The sequence below is a fragment of the Rhododendron vialii genome, chromosome 10a, assembly GCF_030253575.1.
Source record: "Rhododendron vialii isolate Sample 1 chromosome 10a, ASM3025357v1".
NCBI classification, from domain to species: domain Eukaryota; kingdom Viridiplantae; phylum Streptophyta; class Magnoliopsida; order Ericales; family Ericaceae; genus Rhododendron; species Rhododendron vialii.
The window spans coordinates 12,339,796-12,366,073 of NC_080566.1; the positions used below are offsets into that span (position 1 = coordinate 12,339,796).

Consider the following 26,278-nt stretch of genomic DNA (forward strand, 5'->3'; position numbering starts at 1 on the left):
TTAAACAAGATCCATATTGGTAGGAAAATCATTTGCGTAAACACATTATTTTTTAGCTTGAAATTGCCTTCTTAAAAAATAAGTACTTATTTTACATTCCGGAACAAGGCCTAAATCATGAAAACACCCAGGAGAATGCGCCTTGGTGAAGATGTCGGCGGTTTGAACAGCGGAATATACAAAAAGAAGGCGAATAGTTCCACCAACCACACGCTGACGCACGAAGTGACAATCAATTTCAATGTGTTTAGTACGATCATGGAAGATATCATTATGAGCAATATGAATAGCACTGCGATTATCGCAACATAGGACTGTGGCTAACGAGTGCGTGACACCTAAATCAGTGAGCAACCAACGAAGCAAAGAAGCTCTTGTGTAGTATCAGCAAGAGCTCAATATTCAGCCTCAATGTTGGAATGAGCTGTAACTGTCTGCTTTTTGCTACACCAAGAGACAAGAGAATCGCCGAGAAAGAAGCAGAAGCTTGTAGTAGAACGACAATCAGTAGGATCACTAGCCCAATCAGCATCCGAATAAGCATGCAGCTCAAGAGAGGAGTTGGTAGAGTAATAAAGTCCATGAAACATGGTGCCCTTGATGTAACGAAGAATCCGTAGGACAGTGGTATAATGAGTGGACCGAGGGGCAAATAAAAACTGACTAAGAGCATCAGCGATATAATAATCAAAAGTGAATAATCAAAACTTGTCACGTCAGCTTTTGATTATTTACTTAGAGGGTTGCTAAAGTTAACAATGTAAAGTCCCACATTGTTACTTTTGATTATTCAAATGCCCAAATTTGATTATTAATTAGAAGGTTACTAACTTTGATTATTACAATATGAGCACTTTTTAAAGCATACATTGCTAACTTTAGCAATCTTTTAATTTTGATTATTACAGTGCGGATGCTCTAACAAGATGAACAGCATAGGCTCTATCTGATCGAGTAACAGTGAGATAAAGAAGACTGCCAACCAGCTGGCAATAAAGTGTGGGATTATAAAGTAATGTGACATCTAGAGGAGTCAAGCGAGCATTGGGTTCAAGTGGAGTTGACGCCATTTTGCTATCAATCAGACCAAGACGTGCTAGAAGGTCAGACGAGTACTTAGCCTGAAAGAGATAATGTCCACTAGTATCAGAAGAGAGCTCAAGACCTAGGAAGTAACTACGAGAACCCAAATCTTTCATCTCAAAACTTTTGCTAAGAAAAAGTTTGAGATCGGAAATACCAGCCATATCATTACCAGTAATAATCATATCATCCACATAGAGAAGAAGCAGAGTGATGCCTTGGGAAGAGTGACGTATAAAAAGCGCCGAATCATAACGACTAGAGAAAAATCCATATGCATGCTTGATTGGTAGAACTGAATTTGGCAAACCAAGCGCGAGGAGCTTGCTTGAGACCATAGAGAGCACGTCGAAGTCTACAAACCATGTGTGGAGGATGATCGTACCCCAGGGGAGGTTGCATATGAACTTCCTCAATAAGATCACTATTGAGGAAAGCATTTTTGACATCCATCTAATATAACCAATTGGCAATAGGTGAAATAACTTATAGAATATATTAACCAAGCTTGGATGGCTTAAATGAGTGATGTGGGACAAGTCTAACACTCCCCCTCACGTGCAGCCCGAATGCACATGGAGGTGATAGACCATGAGCTGAGTGATTGACTTGGAAGACAAAGATGACAGAGACTTTCCCACGAGAGGTGAGACCACCCAAAACCTAACTCTAATACCATGTTAGAATAAAACGAAGATGGGAAAATGTGTATTTGATTGAATTAATGAAACTATACGACAGGTCACATAATTATGAAAAGGAAATAATCCTAATTAACTAATTACAATCAAATCGTAATCACATCGTAATCAAATCATCATATATGATTACGATATTATTACGATATTCTAACAGATGCAAATTAAATGGACACTCCTTCAAAAATAAAGCCTGCAATCCGATCGGTCCATCTTACATGCATGTTATTATCATCATCGATCGTATCATTGACCATGAATATTTTAAATTAACCCTGAGGTTAAGACGAGCAAGATTACAACATATTTCCTTTTTCAAAGTTGCTGAAGCAGCGTTTAATGTACATAAACTATGCCAAAGAAACACTCTCGTACGTACAACCCCATCCTCCTATAAATAAACACTCTGTTTGACTCATCTTGATATTCATCTAAAAGTATGCAAAATTTTCCTCATTGATCATGAAAGCTTACATGACTTGATTGTCCATAATAGTAAATCCCATTCCAGAAACCGGTGACCTGAAAATTCGGGGGCAAGGATCTCCAGCACAAAGCGATATATAATTATACATCCCACCACTGCATGTAAGCCCTAAATGAAATGAGAAGACAGTTCATACGTTTTTTAAATTATGGGCTGTTCAAATTTCATTTATCCAGGAAAGATTAGACTACCTCCAAAAGGAAAAGAAAAGAAAAAAAAAAAGACTTCGACAACTCATTATACGCCAATGGACCAAACTACCGTTCCTTGCTGTATTTGACTTGAAGAAAAACCACATCTTATCAACCATAACACATTCACTTAGGATAAGTAAAAAAAAAAACTTCTATCAATTCAAATCACCAAATCAATCACCTATTAGCTAGATTACCAGACTACGAAAGCATTCTCTTCTCATACCAAATTGACCCCAAATTCCCCAATCTATGGTAATAATGTGCAAATACACTGATTTTAGACCACCAATACACGTAGGTGGGCAAAAACAGAAAGGGATGTTATAAAGTGACCGTTAAAGGAACCACCCAGCACCTCACCGACTGTAAACCCTAAACCCTAAAGACACAAAGGTAACAACTAACCTACGTACAACCACAGCAAGTTCAAAAGTGTGAAGCATACCAACTTTTCAAGCAACCAACAGCGGGAATTGAACCCATTCATGGGGTATTAAGATCCTTAAACAATATCAATGACAGGTAAGTTCAAAAAACTCACGAGATCTTCTCGTATGCAGTCAAGTTCCTCAGCAGTTTTAATTGAAAATTTCCTTCATAATACCTCTCCTTCCAACCTGGCTCCCCCAATTTGACCAAATAACAGGAAACCAGGATAATTAAAACCCGAGGTGAATTATATGCAGTAGAAACTACAGTATGATTACAATGTCGCAAGTTTGGAACTTAAACTGGTTGGAATTAACGTACTGAATTATATGCAGTAGAAACTACAGTATGATTACAATGTCGCAAGTTTGGAACTTAAACTGGTTGGAATTAACGTACTGAATTATATGCAGAGACATCTGCTGTACCAATTTTACAGCCTTATCTACGGCCAGAATATGGTTTATAGGAAAACTTTTTTCCGACCACACAATTCATGTTCTCTATAATCTTTGAAAAAGCTATGTCATATTTCCCAGCATCGCCCAAACTAAGGACCTTTTCCACCTAGGATGATATTCGAAAAATATGTGAAACTAAAGTGCATCATATGAATAAATCCCACCATTTCAATCAGCTTTAGTACTTCACACTTAAAACTGATCTTTGATTCTGATAAAATTCATTTACAGATGCATGAGTGGCCCCTATATTCAGTTCACTTTAATATATTATAATGAGCAAGAACAGGTAAAGCTAGAGCAATCAACATTCATCTGTATGTTCAAACCTTGTCTCACGAAGTACCTCCTTTAGCTTTGTCCTCAGACTTCAATTCTTTGTTGTTTTCACATATCTGACAACCATTTAAGAATTAGCATAACCTCTTAGGGAGCATTTCACATTGCAATATAGTCGATGTGACAATGATGGGTGATGAGACAAAAGGTGATACATTTACTTAACTCCTCCCAGTAAACAAGTGAAACAAGACTGCAAGAAGAATATAGTCGATGTGACAATGATGGGTGATGAGACAAAAGGTCGCACACAATTTTCCTCTTGTTCCTGTTAGCGGGTCAAGAAGAATATAGGGTTGGGCCTAAAAGACAACAGAATGCAGAAAAACTGCATCATCCATATTACATTTTGTACGTTATCAGACGTTGCCCTAAACCATGTTTTCTCCCAAAAGCATGATGCAAGGAATGAATGTAATTTGCCACTCCCTAGACCATGCTAAAGACATGAAAGCACTGCAAGCCAGAAGCAAAACAATGATGATAAAATCTGGATCCAGAAACTGAAGGAGAAAGATATGGTGAAAGCATAACAGAAGAGAGCGACGGAGGTCACAATCAAAGAAACCGCACAGATCACGATCAAAAAATGCCCCTATTGCATCTTACAAAGCGCCAGGAAGAAAAAACTCCTATTCATGGAAGTGCAGAAGCATGCTAAAGAATATTAGTCATCAACTGTTGATATGGTGAGCATAAAAGAAGAGAGCGACGGAGGTCCAACAACTGAAAGCGTTTAGCTTTGATATTGCAGGTTGCATAGTCCCCCTATAAGATGCTGCTAGGCCAAGTGTTACAGCCTAGCATTTTCATATATTTAAATAGTTATATAGCTGTTATTAATTGGTGTTATGATTCGGTCCCAACTAATTATTTTGTGCACACTATGGATATTGTTGACACGATTGTAATATTTGGGGTATGAGATTGATTTTGGGTAAAATAGTGGTACCGGATGGTAATTTTATAAATTGTGTTACGTTCCATCTAATTATAATTAACTAATTAGCTATAATATAGGGAGTAGTGAGTAGTTTTACAAAGTTAGGAGATATTTTCACGGTGTAGGGTTTTATTTGGGCAGAGCATTTGAGATAAGAGGTTGAGAGAACTTAGCGCGGGCGAGAGAGAAGCCGTAGTCAAGGTTTCGGGGATTGGTGATCATTGGGGTAAGTGGTTCTTGTTCCCTTCAATATTCTAGCTTCTCTTTTTATTTCCTTGTTGAGAGGTTAGATGGGTTTTGTATTGGTTTTGTAAAAGTTCATTTATTGCCACCGATTGATTTGTTTTATTGTTGATGAAATATGGAGCAGTGGAGGTGAGTTGTGTGATGTGGGCGTGAGACAAGATGTCTAAAATTGTGCATGGCGGAGTGCGCCGTGTACGTGGCTGGCAAAGTGGTGTGTGGCGGTGCATGTGTTGATTCAGTGCAAGAGGTGTTTGGTTGGAGTTTGTAGGATAATTTTAATATTAACAGTTATAGACTTGTAGTGGAGTTAATTGGTTTTGAAGTTTAAATTGTTATGGGAGAGTTGGAGGAAGAAGTAGTGGCGTGGCAGTAAAGTGAGGTTTGGGTTTTTGTTTGCTACTGATAGGTTAGCAAATAGGTTTAGGCTAGCTTTTTATTTTATTTTGATAGAGAGAGATATTCTGTTTTTACTTGGTGTGTATTTGAATAGTCGGTCATTCCCATGTTTTGTTATTTTGTTCAGGATAGCCTCATTTCGCGTACGTGGTTCGGTTACATTACTTTTGGACTCAAGTGAGTAGTTAAGCATGTTACGTACTTTCGAACTTCCCCGTGTCCCTTAAATTATTGTTTTAGAAAATCCATGATTGAAATTGGAAATACATAATTGTTTATAATTTGTTCTATGAATTGGCATGCGATGAACTTTTGGTAAAATCAATTGTTATTATTTCTTGGTGGATATAACAATTATTTTTGAAAGTCTAGGGAAATTATGCCTCTTCGTGCTGGTGACCCTGGCCATTGGGGAAGAAACTGTGTTAGGCAGGCGACCCTAATGCTCAACGGCATTCTTTCGCCAGATCGTCTTAGGGAAAAGTACCATGGGCTGCCATGGTACTATTTGGTAGTGGTTCCCCATTGTGGATGGATGTAATGTTGTGATCACCACTAAGAATTATTTATTGGTTACATTGGTTTAATTTGTTATTCTACTGTTGATCTCGTATGCCAAATTGGTAAATTATTTTTAATCCCCACTTTCAACTTTATTCAATAAACATGATTTGCTATTCACTGAGCTCGTCAACTGATGGATTTTTATGGCATGGACTCTAGCGGCGTCTCGGGGATTTCTTTAGTCGACCTCCTTAGGGTATCTCATTCTAGTGTTTTTTTAATAATCACTTCCACATTCGAAACATTTTTCAAAAAACAAATTCTTTTTATTTTTGTTGGATCACTGGATATTATTTGGTTCATGGGATGTTTGTGCCCCACGCTTTTGTGGAATTTAATTAGTTGGGGTTGTTCTTAATAAAAAAAAAATGGTTGGTTGTTTAGTAGTTCATTGCTTTGGAATTTAATTAAATTTCTTTTTAGGCTGCATGTTCTACGAGTTTGGATCTTGTGGTTCATGGCCGGTCACTACCATTTTGGGGTGTGACACCAAGCATTAATCCTACAGTCGTGCTTTCATGTTCCTATAGGTAAAAACATCAGGAACACTAAATGTAGAACTGAAGGAGAAAGATACGAGAAATAAGTCTAAAAAAACAAAGATAAAAAGTAATGGAAGAAGTAGAAGGGTGAGCGTAAAATGAAACAATAATACTTTCAAGGAGAAGTCAAAAGTTGCAGGTGTGTCTGTAAGCAGTTGTGTGTGTGCATGTGTTTGTGTATGCGTGTCCACAAACATTTGAAGAAGAAAAAATGGTAACATGAAAAAACAATAACGGGTCAAACACCAATAGAACACAAACCTGCGAGTAACACTGGTATATGTCAATTATAGTTAAAACACGGAGATGTCCATGTAAACCCAGTGCAAGGAAGAGTCCTGCGTGCATAACATTCGGCTCTTCTTTTTCATATACTATCCATGTCCTTGACAATTTCCCCTGTGTATCAGAAGCCAAATAGCTTCATTTGTTATCCATGAAATATTGTCACATAAGGCAAATCATACAAGTAGCAAGACAAGGGGAAGATGAGAGAAGATTGAATTCATTGAACTCAAACTCAAGCTTCAATGCAACACATATCATCAAAGACTTGGTGCAACTAATTCTCTAAACATTTAGAACTCACTTACTGGGTAAAAGTTGGCCAAGTCAAAATATGAATCAACATTGCAAGAAACTGTGCAAATAACTTCTGCATCAGTTAAACTACAATAAGTACTGCAGTTTATCTTCAAGGAGTAAATAAACCTGCATGGAAGCTAGCCGTCCAGCTGCAACAGCATTGTGAAACTCAGGCCAAGATTTAAGTTCCGGAATATTCCTTAAATTAGGGTCCAGGTTAACCTAACAAAGAAGAAAACAAAAATGTTTAAAAAAATGGCACAAGAAAAAAAATATTACGAACAGGTCAAAGAACTAAACACCAAGAGTGTCCAAGCATAAACACGACTAAGTGGGATTTTTGTAGCAAGGAAAAAGGTAAACATAAAATAGGAGAAAAAAATCCCCCAGACCAAATTTCAAGTTAAAAGTCAATGCCACTTAGCAAAACAAATAGTACCATCTCAAAATAAGTTCTTTGTTCTCAGCCTGCAAAGTAAGCGGGAAAACATTTTGCACAAACAAGTAAAAATCATACAAATTTCCGTAATAGAATAAGAACTCTGGAAGAGACGCACATGTGGGCAAACAAATTCCTTCAACGAGTTATGAAGAAGAAGAACATACGATTGCATTTTGTTGGGCAGGCAAACGACCTGCTAACACAAGCTTCGGTACTGCGAGTGCCTACAAAGAAAAAGTTCAAAGGATTTCATAAGAACAAGATTCAATCTTTAAGTCAACTACAAATATATATATATATATATATACAGATTCAATCAGGTAAGGGCGCCCTTACCTTGTTAAGGTAAGGACCTCCCATTTTCCGATCAAATTTCGATGATCCGAGCCGCTCAATGTGTTTAGAACGTGATTTTAAGGGTACTCGCAAGAAATCGGCAAAAAAAATGACCGGGAAGGGCTTTATCCGAGCAGTTTTTGTTTGTTTTTTATCGAACGGTTCAAATAAAAACTGTTCGAATGAAGCCCTTCCTAATATTTTTTTTTGCTGATTTCTCGCGGGTACCCTTAAAATCACGTTCTGAACACATTGAGCGGCTCGGATCATCGAAATTCGATCGGGAAAAGGGAGAAAAAGGGAAGCCCTTACCTTAATTAGGTAAGGGCGCCCTTACCTGAAGGGGACTGATATATATATATATATATATATATATATATATATATATATCGGGACGGTTTAAGAGACACCCAAAAAAACACCCCAAATCTCAAACTCATTGTTCCCGATCAAATTTTTATGATCCGAACCGTTCAATGTGTGCATAATGTGATTTTAAAGGTGCCCGCGAGAATTAACAAAAAAAATGATCGGGAAAGGCTTGATTTGAGCAGTTTTTATTTGAACCGTTCAATAAAAAACTGTTCAAAACTGTTCGGATCAAGTCCTTCCCGATCATTTTTTTTGCCGATTTCTCACGGGTACCCTTAAAATCACGTTTCGATCACATTGAGCGGCTCGGATCATCAAAATTTGATCGGGAACTATGAGGTGTTTTTTTTGATGTCTCCGGAACCGCCCTATATATATATATACATATATGAATACGGGCTAGACGCAGGAAAAGAAGGGGGAAAGCATTTAACTTTGAAAACAAGTCAATTTAACTTTGACAGAATAACAGATTACTGCAAACAGGAAAGGAACCACCTCTGTTAAAAGAGTACTGGTAGTTGCAAGAGTAAATGCCCCATGGCCAAGAGGAAGAGCTGTAGTCCTTTGAGCAAGCTGCCATAGCTGAGCCTACACAATGAACGAAAAAGATCTATGGAAGCAACTAGATCAGACCAAAGAGGACATACAAAACACAAAAGGTATGTCCTGAAAGAGGGGGCAAAAATCTCATGGCATAAACCATCAAAATCAACACCATGTTCTCTAAAGCTTCTTTCTTCATCTTCCCCTATGTAACAATTAGTTCGTTGAACGGTGGCACAGGCAACAGTAAGGTTGCCCCAATGTGACCTGGCGGTCACGGGTTCATCAAGGAAGCAGCCACTCTGCTAACGGGGATAAGGCTGCATACATCCAACCCTTCCCTAGGCCCTGCAATAGCGGGAGCCTCATGTACAGGGTTTCCCTAATAATTAGTTTTTCAATCCGTCAAAGAATTTCCCAGCTTATTGAGAGGAAGGCAAAGTCTAGTTTTTACTAATGATAATCTACAATCATATAGCAACTTGTAGGGTTTTCTTTTTCATTTTTTAACTCTATATCTTTCTTCGTTTCGTCGCTAAGTGCCAAACCTGGAGAATACATAAGTTGTGGGCTCTTTGAGAGAGAAGCTCCAGATTACAACCCCAGCAACCCGGAGTGAGGCCTAAACTTCTGGTTCTACTTGTAAACTAATAGAACTACGATATCACTACATCAGGTATACTGGGGACAGAAAAGGAAAAGATAACAACCTTTAAGAAGTGCCTGGACTGAAAAAACATCAACTTATTTCCTCAGTTTCCATACTAGTTAACTGAACATTGCTAAAAAGAGCTTTATACCATTAAAGACACATTACTAGTGTACTGAACATTGCTAAAAAGAGCTTTATACCATGAAAGACACATGACTAGTGTTCAAAAAAGTGAAGAAAACGGAATACCTGTTGGAGGTCCAGATCAGAAGCTGTAGGGTTAACAGATGTTTGAATTGCCACAGATCTTGCGGAGCACAAAAGACATCTAACCTACAGTGAATGGAAGTAGCTATCAAGGACAAGGATGACTAGCAGGAAGTTTAAATGACACATTTAATCAGAACAACTATGAAAACATGGCTACATTTGCAATGAAGATAGCAGACGTGATTTCCAGAAATCGATGACCCCATGAACAAGCACAACGCCCCCTCTAGAGTCTTAGACAACCAAAAAAATGACTACGTGCAATGATCACATTGACTACAGTATCTGAAATAACCCAAACCAAGAGGAAATATCTTGAGTCTGCAGCCCAGATCTGAAGCAGTGCACTACAAAGTTTTCTACCCCAAAGATACACGGCCCAAGAGTAAATCACAGACATTGATGAGGAAAAAAAAGGGGCCTACTCTTAGGAATATCTTAGTAGGCGAAGCTGCGAAAGTAAAAAGAACAAACAGTATCTTTATTGAAAAGGAAAACCTTCTTGTGGAAGCCTAGAAATCAAGTGGTGCTAATCACTCTTTTCATATCAGCAATACATCCATTAACAACGCACTCCCTGAATGTCAGGACAACATAATTCTGAACAGAAGTTTTACTATAACTCTCCTCCAGGAACTGCTAAAGGAAAACCAATCACCAGAGAGAGAGATTACAAGATCCAGGCTCAACTATTCTAAACCTTTTCCCAATTCTTCTCTGGTTTAGCAAACATATAACGTCACATTCGTACGTATAAAAAACAGCTCAAATGTCTCGGTGAATATAGTTATTAATCGAAAACAATCCTCATGCATATTATAATTAGCTCAGGTCAAGACCATTGCTTTTGGCGAGTGAAACAGCTTGACCATAGGGAAAGGGATTTCTCCTCAAAGTTTTGTAACCTAGCTCAATCAATGATGCAAAAGAGAATTCATTTTCAAATTGTATAACTTTCACCAAAATGCACATACATTAAGGACCTGAATACCTGATTAAAGTACAGATATGCATGATTTTCCTTCCAAAGCACCAAAAAAAGAAAAAAAGAAGATACGCATGAGTCACATGACAATGCAACTTCAGTTTGTAATCACATGAAGCCTAAAGATGACAAAAACCAAGAATTGCAATAGTCTTCATATAAAAGCAACAGCTAACAGCACAGTTTCCCAGATCTTTGCTTGGTATCTTACAAGTGTTATTGGCTTGGGTCAGCACAGCTCACCTCATTTAATCACAGATCGCGGCTGTAGCGCAACTGTGGGGTAGAGTTGAAAATGTGTTCCATAGCATCTGTCACGGATCCATCAACATCCTCAAACTAGGTATCCTCCAATCCAATTGTGTCAGAAATCGAGGAAGGAATCGTCACGGATGCAGATGTAGCATGTATGGCGTGGACATAGAAACCAAATTCACATTGTTTTGGGGTTTCGATTCCTTGGATTTGCTTGAGTTTGAAAAGCGCAACAAAGCCAAATCTTCTCGACCAAGAAGAATACGCTGCAGCAGGCCAGTCAGTGGGAAAATCATTTTCAGGAACTATGAACAAATTATCACGAAATGATTGGCAGAATCTAAGGTATGCATGGACTAACCCCAAGTACAGCTGAGTAACAGCAGAGCAGTACAGCTGCTATAGCTGACAAATGGTTTTCAACTACCACTCTACGAGAAAGAAACACATATACTCTCTCCATCCTTTAATGTTGGTCCTTTTAGGGGTTCCAACTTTTTAAGGATGCTTGCAAAGTTGCAATGATTGCACTTAAATTCATGTCTGAAGGTGAAGGCATCATTGCCCCTTTATTCTAACTACCTTGGAATACATTCAAAGCCATTCCTAAAGGATAGTTTTGGAAAAGTACCAATTCTAGACTTCGGCTTTGTAAAATGAACTTTTTGGGACATCTAAAAATGGATTAATGGACCAGCAATTAGGGAAGACAGGAGCACAATAAATAGACCGTCCTAGCTCTATTTTTGTCCATCGTCTTTTAGGTAAAAGGGAGAAAAAATACATAGCCATACTAATGCCATGACATGCTTGAGGTTTAATAGTGACTGATTATATCCTTAAGGAACACAAAAGGTAGTTTGCAATAACCCCACTAGTTCCTTAAACTGATGCGCATCCATAAATGTTCCCAATCACTTGTCTATCCTAAGACTTGAAAGTGGTAATTTTCAACCATCGTCATGATAACATGATATTAAGAATAACAATCAAGTAGAACTTAACTCACATGTCGCAAAAGAAGTGATACACCAGAAGGCAGCAAGTCAAGTTATTGCAATCCAAATCTTTCCCCAACCATCGCCAAGACTGTCAGCTCCTCAAAATTACAAGATGATCCGGTGGCAATGTTACAGAAAACACCGGATGGAAGATTCTTCCCTGAGTGTTTCGCACCACACAGAAGACTATAAAACGCAATTATCTTCCGGGCCCAGCTCAAAACCGAACCTTCATCTTTATGAAGCAAAGGTGGAAAATCTTTGCTATCAGAAGAATTATATCCATATCGCAAACAGTTTTCAATCCATCTGAATAAACAGGGACAAATTTTCACAGAAAATGACATCCGCATCCCGAACTTTTTGGAAAGACCAGGAAAATCACAGACGTAATAATCTAAATAACTCTCCTCACCCAGAAAATCAGCAATATTACATAATAGGGCCACCAAAAGGCCCAAATCTCTGCAAGGAAAAACCTCAATTCAAAGATCTTACCTAATAGATAGCAGAATATGAAATGAGATTTTAATAATCCTCCACAAAATTGCTCTGTTTTCTTATAACAGAAACTGAAAAATGAGCAGTGAGTAAAAATTTTAAGTATAAAACCATTCAGCATCATTCAGCTGATGCCCTGGAAGCTAACCCTCGGTGAATATTTTGAAATTTTCAGATTCCCCTGGCAATACCTCAAAAAGTCAACCCAGTCTACAGTGGAACCCACCAAAATAGTAATGATCAATGACTAGTCGATGAAATGTACGAGTATTTCTAAGCATCTGCAAATGCAAACCTAACTCGTTATTCCTGCCCACTTGGTCTCCCTGCTTCAACTGGCAGGTATTTTCCAACCATTAATTCCAGGCGACATTATACTTACATTAGCAATAACCCCACCTTATGGGTAAAATCCAGCAATTACTAGTATTTTCCAATTTATTTGAGTACTTAATGTTGGAATGTGCCCCACATCACCTGGACATGCCCCATCTATGCTTGTATAAGGCCAAGTTTCCCTCTTCTTAATACTTGGGATTTAAGGAGTAGTGTGGGCTGGGCTTTTCAACTTGGTATCAGAGCTTGGTTGGGCCTTTGTTTGGTGGACCGTTATCCGTTTGTCATGTGTTGTGGTCCAAAAGGGTGTGTTGGAATGTGTCCCACATCACCTGGACATGCCCCATCTGTGCTGGTTATAAGGCCAAGTTTCCCTCTTCTTAACACCTGGGTTTTAAGGAGTAGTGTGGGCTGGGCTTTTCAACTCGTAAAGGTACCATGTCATCTTCTGAGAGTTAGACGCAATTATCATGATTCTCATTATAACAAAAAAAAAAATTAACAGGACTGACAAATACATAACATAACCATACTGCGCCACATAAATATTGAGAGATAAAACAGGTGTTGACATGATAGTTTACCATAACCAGGACTGTGGTTGTAAAGAAGCATGACAGAACACAGATACTTTATGCATTGTTCTTTAAGGTGACCCTCTTGCTGTTATAAAAATGTAAAGACAAATTAATCCACTCTGATTCATGAGTAAACAGCTAGTTTCTGCATATATGTTTAAAGGTTTCTCCTAACTCCAGTAACTATAATGCGACTAGTAGAAAGGTCCCCAAAATATAGTCCAGGAATAATGATTCAGGGAATGCAGATATCTTTAACCATCAAAGTTCAGCCACATGGAATAACTTTGAAAATAACATGATAGTGAAAGGCCTGCTATTGGACGGCTCAATCTACATTATTGGGCCCATTTCCTTACTCTGTCAAATTTTGGGCACGCAATAAAAGGTGAAAAGGTATTGGATTAAAATCTTTCCGATTGCATTTGGTTCCCATTTGCATTCTTCTTCTTAGTTGCATTCTGCTTCTCTATATTTATTGAATTTGCATCTCCAAGTGCAAGACAAGTTTGCACGGGATCTAACAACTTAAGCTCTTGCTATAATGGGTGATCTATCATCAGCCATATTCAAAAACAGAAGGTCCACGGGACCATAGACAACGTGGTCACGTCATTCCCATCATGCAAAGCTATGTTGCATGGGCCCTTCAGGTTGACTTCAGTAATATTGTCTACAAATTATGAGATATGTGTCCTGTTTTAAAACCAATGCTTCCTGAGTTTTCTGTTATTTTTAGGAGGAAAAGAATAGGATAACGATCATTACTTAAATCATAGCATTATAATTTTTGCATAGTAAGAAAATAGAGTAGAATATAACATCTCATAAATCTGCACCTGGCACCGAGTCCACATAACATAGCAAAACAGCAAGCCCTCCAATATATACATTCGAATATACTAGACGCCCAAGCACACGCATCATATTACACAAAAGAGGGAAAGAGGAAAATCTTCAATTAAGATTAATCTCTAATGAAAATCTGAGCCGAAAGTAGGAATGAGGGGAGAAGAAAATTAGGGTGACGGTTTTTTTTCTTCTTGGCAGTTTCTTTAGGCAGTTCAAGGGTAATTTAGGAAAACTGAAATGTGAGCCAGCCTTAAAACTGACATTTACACCAAAAGGGGTGTTCCTTTCATAATCGTAATAGAAAATAAATGAATGAATAGTTTGCACAAGTAGCTACCCTGGAACTATACTAAAGACAAACTGTTGCTGTGGGCCATACACCAGTATAAGAACTTCAGCTTGTAGTCAATCGCATATTTCAATGTTAAGAAATGCTATTTTGCCATGTAACTTATGTCATGCAGGTGATGCAACACATACCAGTACATACTCTGATTGGTTAGCCTTGAAGAAAACAGAAGATGTGAACAAAATTCTCAAGGAACTTTGAACAGTAACCAAAAATAATCAGAAGAAAACTCTTGACAAGATATCAATACTAAAGCAATATAAATTCTATAAGGAATCAGAAATTACTGTTTACGAAGACTGTTTAGCTTCAGACTTTCATATACTGCATGAAGAGCATCCAAAGTTTCCATCAGAAGCTCCGAGCCTCCGAGTAGAATGACCTTTCTGGGGTTTGCGCACCATCGACATATGATCCAGGGGAATCTGATTCTTGAAGGTCAACTGACACTCCGGTTGAAATTCCGGCAAGAACATTAGTTTTGCCATAGTTCTTGTCGAACTTGCTGTTTATAAGGAAGTCCCAAGAACAGCCATAAATAGAATCTTTCTTTCTTTTTTTTGATAAATAGAATCTGAAACTCTTTATGGCGTGAATCTAGATTTTGAACACATTCTCATAATACTACTACTGTAGGACTCCCACTCCACATCAACACTGGCATGTCTTAGACAAATAAGCTGAATCACCATCACCCCAAAGAAGAGCAAGAAAATGATTGTAAAAGTTAGAACTAAGTCCCTCAGACATTGCAGTTATGCAATCATTGACCAAGAAAGATGATGGGCTTCTTCGAAGTGCGCATCAAAAAATCTGGACAAAAACAAAAAACAAAAAACAAAAACAACTAATTGAGTAAGTTCATGTGAAATAGCAATCATAGCTAATTTGGAATTTTGTCGGAATCACTCTCACCTTTTTCAGTTCTCCAACTAAGTCCACAACTTGAAAAAAAATGAAAACTACTTCAAATCCAATCGCAACTGAAACAATAAACATACTAGTACATCAACATACCTGCCCATTATTTACTACTACATTGATTTGCCCGTCAACAGCATCCGCTAACCCAATAATCTTCAAATCATGAAGAATAGGCACTGTCTCTGAAGGCATCAAATTATCTGAAACTTGACCTTTGCCTAAAGAAGAAGGTAGCATATACCTACACAAGCACTGCCTCCCAGACTATATGTTAGCTATTACATTAGCAAATTGTCTGGAGCAACAACTATACAAATTTCACTAGTTGTTCGGTAGAAGGATTAACGAAGTTAAGAGTAAATTATAGGTGTATACTTTAAAACAATACCACACAATACGGGCTAACCGCAAAACTTAAGAAACAAAGAAAAGTTAACGAGCGGAACAGATGCTCGAGATGCAAAAAATGAAATCCTTTCTTCTGTGTTTCTCTTTTTCTCCCACTTTTAGTACAGAAAAAGTGATAGGTCAGTCCAGCAAATGTTAATGACTTCCAAAAGCATCCGTGCCACTCTATATTTTTCAAGACAATATAAGCACAGGAATAAAGTCAGTCTAAGTTACGAAATTTCCCTTGAAAAATTTTCATAAACCGTATACCACCCTGACCTCCCAAAAGATCCAACAATTACAGGGACATCTCCATTTGTTTGGGAAAATGCAAGGTACTCTTCTAGTATGGTTTGGTGTGACAGATTGTCCCTTTCGTTAGCCAAACTGCCAAAGTAATGGGCGCCATCTCATATATTCTATTAAAGCATTTGCTTTACCAGATCGAAGTTGAAGAAAAAATCGAAAATGATGGAAATAATATCACTAAGACTCAATGGGAAAGTAAATAATTTGAAATTAATGACACGCCATTGATGTCAACAACTTACATAAAGATGAAGGGTGTTTTCTGAAGCCAGAACAATGATGTCTCCAAATGGCAACAACCCCACCTTAACCATGGATTAGAAAATTTTGATTACAACGTAAAGAAGCCAAAGAAAGACCCAGCATGGGAAAAGAAATCCAACTCAACCTAGGACAAGTTACAATGACAGGTTCAGCAGCAATTGCAGGTATGCACCAGCTCATGTCTGGTTTAATATCAAAGAGAATCTCGTTGTTAATTTCCACAGTTTGAAGCCTTAACGATAACAACATTTTTTTGTTCTCAGAGAAGAAAACAAATGATAGCAGCTGCATCATCGTCGATCGCCAGAAAGACCAGCTAACAGTTTGAGTTAAACGAGAAGGAAACAAGACTTAAAATCTAAATGCTTCAGCACCAGATTTTTTAATATAGTTACAAAAGAAAAGCTAAGTAAACAGACACTGCACAACAGTCTAAGATAATACTTATAAATAGTTTACAACAAGAAAGGTAACAAAGGCAATGTGCTCGACAATCTTTACAGTTGGAATTGATCCAATTCGTTCTGAAAGCAACATCTATTCGAGGCAATACATATGTTTCAGATGTAGTATGTATACTATGATCCATATTAAACCGAGGCGACAAATATGTCGGGATGATGGACTCATCAGATTTGGGCCCCTTTCTTTCCAACCGGAGCAACATACATTCCAGACCCATCATATAGACTTGGTCTAATATTATTCCGACACTTTTTGTCCTCGGTAGCTAGTAGCCCTCTACTAGGAATCACTTTTTCAGTAACCAACAGCCTTCTAATAGGAGCTACATACAGTGGCAAGTTGTCTCACTAACCTACTAGGAACCACTTTCTTCATTTACCAGCATCAAACTTCCCGCTTTCATTTAGGGTCATATAAATCTTTTTCTCGCCTTATGTGGCCAGTGGTTTTAACCCCCACTATAAAGTATAAACCACTTTTTTATTTTGATCTCATTAATCCAAATGAACGCTTTCAGAGCTCTTATCTCTCAAGAGATCAACAACGACTAGGAATCACTTTTTTCCTTCCACATGACTATTAGTCTGTACACCAAGAGTCATGTGTTTTCCTTGTATGGTTAGTAGTCATACCACTTCTTGTGTTTCCATCTCCAGCCTTTTTTCCTCACAAGACCAGTAGTCTTTTTACTACTAGGAGCTTTGTCAAATCATTTGTATAAGCATTCAAAAATATCAGAGCCTCCGTTTGTTCTTTTGACCCCTGACATTTAGAAAATTTCAAGGGGAAAAATTTGAGAATAAGACAGATAGAAAAGATAACTATGTGGGACGAAAGAAACATGGTAAAAACCAAAACCATAATAAATTAAAAATTAAAAAGCAATATTTTCACATTAGATATGCTGAACAGATGTTAGGTCTCGAAGACAACATTCCTAGAGAAACGTTCAATGGAAGTGGCTATAAGACTCTCACATTCATATGCGAGTAAATAACAGACATTGCATGACAATCTAAGATAACACTTATAAATAGTTTACAATAGGAAAGGTGACAAAAAAAGGAAGAAGCACAGCACCATACCCAACGGCACAAAGGCAATGTGCATGTGCTTGACAATTGTTACAGTTGGAATTGATCCAATTCGTTCAACAAAAGCAACATCGACTCGAGAAACATTCAATGCAAGGGGCTACAAGACTCTCACATACACATGCGAGTAAATAAACAGACATTGCACGACAGTCTAAGATAATACTTATAAATAGTCTACAATAAGAGAGGTGACAAAAAAAGGAAGAAGCACAGCACCATACCCAACGACACAAAGGCAATGTGCATGTGCTTGACAATTGTTACAGTTGGAATTGATCCAATTCGTTCAACAAAAGCAACATCGACTCGAGAAACATTCAATGCAAGGGGCTACAAGACTCTCACATACACATGCGAGTAAATAAACAGACATTGCACGACAGTCTAAGATAATACTTATAAATAGTCTACAATAGGAGAGGTGACAAAAAAAGGAAGAAGCACAGCACCATACCCAACGACACAAAGGCAATGTGCTCGACAATCATTACAGTTGGAATTGATCCAATTCGTTCAACAAAAGCAACATCGACTCGAGAAACATTCAATGCAAGTGGCTACAAGACTCTCACATACATATGCGAGTAAATAAACAAACACTGCACGACAGTCTAAGATAATACTTATAAATAGTCTACAATAGGAGAGGTGACAAAAAAAGGAAGAAGCACAGCACCATACCTGACAACACAAAGGCAATGTGCTCAACAATCATTTCAATTGGAATTGATCCAATTCATTCAACGAAAGCAACATCGACTCGAGGCCATACATATGTTTCAGATCTAGTACGTATACTATGATGAATATTAGACGGAGGCAACAATTATGTCGGGATGATGGACTCATCAGATTAATTGGGCCCCTTTCTTTCCAATCGGAGCAACATATATTTTAGGCCCATAATATAGACTTGGTCTAATATTATTCTGACGCTTTCCATCTTCGGTAGCCAGTAGCCCTCTACTAGGAATCACTTTTTTAGTAACCAGTAGCATTCTACTAGGAGCTACATATAGTGGCAAGTAGTCTCACTAACCTACTAGGAACCACTTGCTTTGTTTACCAGCAGCAAACTTCCCGCTTTCATTGAGGGTCTTATTTAAATCATTTTCTCACCTTATGTGGCAAGTGGTGAACCACATTTTTATTCTGATCTCATAAATCGAATTGAACGCTTTCAGAGTTCTTATGTCTCAAGTGATCAATAGTCCTTACACCTAATAGGAATCACTATGTTCCTTCCACATGACTAAACCTACTAAGAGTCATGTGTACTCCTCTTGTGGTTAGTAGTCACACCACTTCTTTTGTTTCCATCTCAAGCCTTTTTTGCTCACTAGGCCAGTAGTCTTTTTACTACTAGGAGCATTTTCAAATAATTGTACAACCATTCAAAAATATCAGAGCCATTGTTTGTTCTTTTAACCCCCACATTTGGCAAATTCTAAGGAAAACAATTAAGAATAAAAAGATAAGTATGTGGGAGGAAAGAAATATGCTAGAAGACAACATTCCAAAAAGCAATACCATTACAAAAAAAATATTCCAAAAAGCAATAACATATGGTCTTTCATTTTTCATAGATTCAAGGACGCAAAATTGAAATTCCTTTGCCAATCAAGCACAATATGAAACTACACAAACAACGTTTTGGTTATGGCTTACCCAATTCAGCATACCCTATACCCTATTGTAGTAGCTCTTTCCAACAGTATCACAAAACAATGTAAAACACAAAAACTATGTATTCCACCTAGCATGATCTCTAAAGTTACAACATTAAAAGGTAGTGGTTGTACTCGGGGAGGATTTCGACCGCAACTTTATAAAAACTCCCACACCAAGGACTATCATAGTCCCGAGTCGGAAGATATTTTCAAATATAAATCGTTTGATCAAATATAAATCACCAAAGCCTAGCTTTGGGGTCAAAAGCCTCACTTTAATACAATAGTTGTCTGTTGTCTCATTCACGCATAAAAAAATCACCAAAAACTCTAAGTTGTCCACACGACTGACCTCAGATTTTTTAGGGCTTTGGGTACCATAAAGACCCAAAGACAGAGGGTGTGAGAAAAAATCTGAACAGAGAACTACAAAACAATATGGAGCCCTGACATTAAAAAAAAATGGACCATAACCATGACATTAGATATGCTGAACATATGTTAGGTCTCGAAGACAACATTCCTAGAGAAACATCCAACGCAAGTGGCTACAGGACTCTCATATACACATGCGAATAGATAAATCAGCACTGCACGAAAGTCTATATATAATACTTATATTTAATTTACAATAGGAGAGGTGACAAAAAAAAAAAAGGAAGAAGCATAGCAACATACCCGACAACCGACATCACAAGGGCTATGTGTTCGACAATCGTTACAGTTGGAATTGATCCAATTCTTTCAACAAAAGCAACATCAATTTGAGGCAATAAATAGGTTCAGATCTCATACTTATACTATGATCCTTATTAAACCAAGGCAACAAATAGACGGGATGATGGACACATCAGATTAATTGGGCCTTTCTTTCCAATCGGAGCAACATATATTCCAGACCCATCACATAAACTTGGTCTAAGACTATTCTGACGCGTTCCATCCTCAGTAGCCATTCGCCCTCTACTAGGAATCACTTTTTCAGTAACGAGCAACCTTTTACTAGGAGCTACAGTTGTGGTCATTAATCTCTCTAACCTACTAGGAACTGCTTCCTTCATTTACCAGCATCAAACTTCCTCCTTTCATTGAGGGTCGTATAATTCGTTTTCTTGCCTGACATGACCACTGGTCTTAACTCCCACTAGGAACCACTTTTTCCTTTTGATCTCATAAATTGAAATGAATGCTTTCAGAGTTCTTATCTCTCAGGTGATCAGTAGTCTATACACCTACTAGGAATCACTTTTTTTCTTCCACATGACTAGTAGACTGTTCACCTACTAAGAGTCATGTGTTTTCCTTGTGTGGTTAGTGGTCATACCACTTCTTTTGTTTCCATCTCCAGCCTTTTTCCCTTACAAAGCCAGTAGTCTTTTCACTACTAGAAGCCTTGTCAATTAATTTTTACTAGCATTCATAAATATCGGAGCCTCTGTTTGTTCTTTCAAACCCCCAAATTTACCAAATTTTAGAGGGGGGGCGGGGGATTGGGGGAGGGGAATCAGGAATGAGATAGATAAAAAAGATAACTATGTGGGAGGAAAGAAATATGGTAAAAACCAAAACCATAGTAAAAAATATTTCAAAAAGCAATACTATAACATTAGATCTGCTGAACATATGTTGGGTCTCGAAGACAACATTCCTAGAGAAACATTCAACACAAGTGGCTAAAAGAGACTCATATACATATGCTAATAGATAAAGAGACACTACGCAACAGTCCATTTATAAATAGTTTACAGTAGGAGAGGTGACAAAAAAAAGGAAGAAGTACAGCACCATACCCGACGACACAATGGCAATGTGCTCAACAATCGTTACAGTTAGAATTTATCCAATTCTTTCAAGCAACATTGATTCGAGGCAACATATATGTTTCAGATCTAGTACGTATTTTGTGATCCATATTAAACCGAGGTAACAACTATGTCGGGATGATGGACTCATCAGATTAATTGGGTCTTTCTTTCCAATCAGAATAACATATATTTTAGACCCATCATATAAACTTGGTCTAATATTATTCTGATGCTTTACGTCCTCGGTAGCCAGTAGTCCTCAACTAGGAATCCCTTTTTTCAGTAATAAGTAGCCTTCTACTAGGAGCTACATATAGTGGCCAGTAGTCTCACTAACCTACTAGGAACCACATCATTCATTTACCGTCATCAAACTTCCCGCTTTCATTTAGGGTTGTATAAATCGTTTTCTCGCCTTATATAGGCAGTGGTCTTAACCACACCAAGAAACATAAAAAGAAACTTATAAAATGGAGTAAGTTCTAAAACAACAGACCATTTAACATAAATGCTAAATAATGACAGGATTAAGTTTAATACGCCATTTTGCATTCACCTACCAAAGTTTTATACTTAACAAATTATACCAAATCCTCTAAAGTATTTGAAAAGAAATCATGCATGAGATCAATTATTTGAAATCACCCTCCTTGAAATGGTGTCCCTTCTGGAATCCGGTCCCCTGTTTAGTACGGGGAGGGAGAGAAGCCAGTCATGCTAACTACTGAATGTAAGTTGGAAGGAACCCAACCCCATTATTTTGCCTAGAGCATATGGAGGAGCAATGACCGAGTAGTTGAATAGAACTTACACTTGTGGATGAAATTTAGCAATAGCTCATTAAAAATTAAAAGATGAGTTTTAGATTATCATAGAAATACTACTAACGAAGACCATGGACGGAGCTAGGATTTACATAGCGTGGGGCCGATACTCAAGCATGAAATCTAAGGAATAAATGTCTGCAAGAAAAAATAATCCACCTTCTATTCATATTTGGCAAAACATACATATATACATAAAATGAAATAATTGTGTTCCACTACATTTTAACCCACTACCAACCAAAGTAAAATCCGGGGTTCTATCAAATCTCAAAAGTCGTCCATGATCGCATCCACACTAAAAGTCCGGCAACTTCCTTTTATATATGATATTTATGTTATTTTTTGAAGTTTGGAGGGGCCAATACAATACATTTGACTATTTAATGTGTATTACGTACTATATATGGGGTGTTTCTAGCAATGTTGGGTGGCCCAAGACTCCCCACCCTTGGCCTTAGCTCCGTCCCTGACGAAGACCGTAGGTCTCAACAGCAATCAGATAAGACAATTTAATAATAAAAGGAACTTATTAGCAAAGAAGCTTGGGAATGCTCCAACTTGAACAAATGACATACTGTCCCTGTGTTTAAAAAGTATACCATAGATATGACTGAGAACAAAAATGGACAATAACCATGAGATAATACTAAGAAAATAAAAAATACAATAAAGATGAATGAAATAAATAAGGGGTATGACACTAAATCAGACGGTTGGGAAGTCACACCTTATGGTCTTTCGATTTAGACCATGGTCTATGTGTATTTTAGACCAAAACTAAAATGTTTTGTGTGTATTTTAGACCATATGGTCTATCGTTTTTCATAGATTCAAAGACACAAAATTGAAATTCCTTTGCCAATCAAGCACAATATGAAACTACACAAACTACGTTTTGGTTATGGCTTACACAATTCAGCATACCCTATACCCTATTACAGTAGCTCTTTCAGACAGTATCGCAAAACAATATAAAACTCAAAAACTATGTATTCCACTAGCAGGATCTCTAAAGTTACACCGGTAGTGGTTCTACTCAGGGAGGATTTCAACCACAACTGTATAAAAACTCCCACACCTAGAACAAACTCAACTTGATTAACATGACATTACCAAGGACTATCACAGTTCCCAGTCGGAAGAGATTTTTTATATAAATCCCCAAAGCTAGGCTTTGGGTCAAAAGCCTCACTTCAATAAAATAGTTTTCTCATTCACATATAAAATCGCCAAGAACTCTAAGTTGTCCATAATCCAATATTGAGGGTGAACTAAGTGATAACAAATTTAGGGCCTGTTCCAGTTTTAGAAAAAGTATTTTTTTTTTGGTCTAAAAACAAAGCTCGTTCCAGCTTTAGAAACTTCCTATTTTTTAAAAATGTTGGACAAGACTCCTGCTTGAAAGGACAATACTACCCTTCCCTTATTTTGTCAACATTCAGCAACCAACCAACCTAGGGTGAAGTGGAAGGACAATATGGTCATTACAACACTTACCTTTTCAAAAAAGAAGAACTTTTCAGGGCGAAGTGGAACGGATGTTCCTTTTAATTACTGTTCATGACCAAAAAAAATACTTTCTCAAAAAGAACCTAATCTGGAACACCACCTTAGGAATCACCACTGACCTGAGTGTTTTTTTTTTCTAGGGATTTGGGTACCATAAAGACCCGAAGACAGAGGGTGCGAGAGAATCCTGAACAGAGAACTTCAAAACAATATGGAACCAGGACATAAAAAATAAAATAAAATAAGGCAAAGAAATTATGAAAAAAACTGGTGAAAAATTAGGGAAAAAATTCAAAACCAAAAAAAAAAAAAAAAAAAAAGTCTTACTACAAAAGACATCTTTACAGTCGTCGTTTGTTACCTCTGGAATCTGGATCACCGATAATCCAACCCTCTATCAAGCCCTCTGCAATGGCGAAAGGGTTCATTGGCCGCGGAGGAAAGAGACGATGGGTCATCAGAGTTGAAGCGATGGCAGTTGAGGTAGGGCATCGTCTGAGAGATTTTGAGATGTGGCTTTAAAAGGGGAGAGAGAGAGAGAGAGAGATCTATTCACAATTGAGGGTTTAAGGCTCTGATCAATCCACAAGATAAAGGGTTGATATTCAATCACAACGTAAACAAAATTGGGCGGCATTGTGAGATGTGGAAACGCATCCCTACGCTCAAAAGAGGCATCTTAATTTGTCTGAATTATTGAAACCTCTGGTGAACCCAAATCAAAAAAAAAAATTATGAATTTTACCAAATATTTTTAAATATTCAAAATAAATCCCAAAAATTCAAAAAGCTGATTTTTGGGGCTTTTCCTTAAATATTGTCGAAAATATGTGGGTAAAAAGGTAAAAATTTACTTTTCAGATTCTTCTCGTCTAGATGAATCTATAATCTACAAAAGTTATGCGCTAAACTAAAAAACGTGAAAAAAATTAAATTATGACAAATCAAGAAAAAATCCAAAAAGTTTAGTGAAACATGGTCCAAAAACACTCCCTTGTATTGTTATTACTGTATTCTTTTACAACTCGATGTCCGAATCAATTTGCACACACCTCAACTAATTTAGGAGCCCTGAAGATAGTTCCCAATGTTTGGGATGGTTAATATCCGTGAGATTCGTACATGCGACCTCATGGTCAAATACTTAGAGTTTTCTCATGCCCACTTTGACAGTCCCTTGGGGTTATTATTATTGTGTTAGTAAACATTTTAAAGGTTCTGACAAAAAAAAACATTTATTCCTTTTGTTGAAACGAATCTATAACCAACAAAAATTGACACAAAACTAAAAAATGCAAAAAAAAAAAATTGTATAAATTCTAGAAAGACTATTAAGCCGAAATACCCCAAATATGGTAAACAATAGTAACATGCAATAAACAGAATCATGTATGGAGTTGTAAAGTCTTAACAATATTGTTGTTTACAATGCTCTCGCTTCTCTCTACTTTCTCTCTCTAACTTCTTAAGTTAGGGTTTCCTTGGGGAGGCGGCTTCTCCCTCCCCCTCTCCCTTATGCCGCCTTCTCTCATCTTTTCTTCCTCCCCTCCCTCTCCTTGGCTGGCCCTTCCTCGTTTTCTGTCTAATTCGTTTGCGGTTTTGTTGGCGATCGGTTCTCCCTCGCCCATCTCTGTGTCGTCTGAGGTTTGCTAGTGGTGGTGTTCGAAGGGTTGTTGGTTTGTCACAGTGATGGTAGTGGTGGTCTAATTTGTGGTAACTAGTGGTGGCAGCTTTGGATGGTGATTACTACGACGGTGGTGGTGTTTTGGTTCCGCCAAGATTAGGTTTTTAGGAACTTTTCTAGCTTAATTTTATGTTGTTTTAGTTGTCTCTCCCCTTTCGCGGTCTTCTTCACCTTCTTCAGGTGTCGTTATTTTAGCGTGTTTTTTTTTTCAATGTGTGTGTGTTTGGTTCTGGGAGATGTAGTGGTTGGTGTGGTGTTGCACGACTGCTCTAATAGGGTTTGGGGTGTAGGTCTTCCATATTTAGAGCCTATTCGCCTCTCTGTTATCAAGGATATTTCTAACATTTTGAAAAAATTAAAACAGAATCATGTTTGACTTTGTTAATACTCCATAGTCTAGACTAGCCAAGAGCAAAGGTACTTAAAATATTAACCAAACACATTTGACGGTGTTGATCATTAATCATTGTTACCAATTTAGCAAAGGTTGGCGAACAGAGATGAATAGAGCTTGGCTCCATTGGGAATCGTTTTTATTTTATTTTAATCTAATCAAAATTTCATTCTAATATATATATGAAATATGAAATGACTGTTTTTAAATCCCAACATAAATTCAAGTATCCAACGGTTCATAATCACTTCGCCCTAAATTAATGGTTGGGATTTCATTAGCTTAGGAATTAAGGGTTCAGATTCATGTTCTGTTTCAAGCAGTGGCTGAGATTGCTTTGTATACTTTACCTATTCCCGCCCAGGAGTCCCACAACCCAACCCCACTGCACCTTCACTCCCAGTCCCGGCTTATCCCTCTCTCTCTCTCTCTCTCTCTCTCTCTCTCTCACACACAAACACACTACACACCTGCTTCGAAAAAAATCCCACGTTG

At 37.6% G+C, this 26,278-nt stretch overlaps 2 pseudogenes; both read right to left on the reverse strand.

The window, feature by feature from the left end:
* Window positions 1-395: 395 nt before the first annotated feature.
* Window positions 396-2,952, reverse strand: LOC131302888 (uncharacterized mitochondrial protein AtMg00810-like; annotated as a pseudogene).
* Window positions 1,992-20,625, reverse strand: LOC131302889 (anaphase-promoting complex subunit 1-like; annotated as a pseudogene).
* Window positions 20,626-26,278: the final 5,653 nt, after the last annotated feature.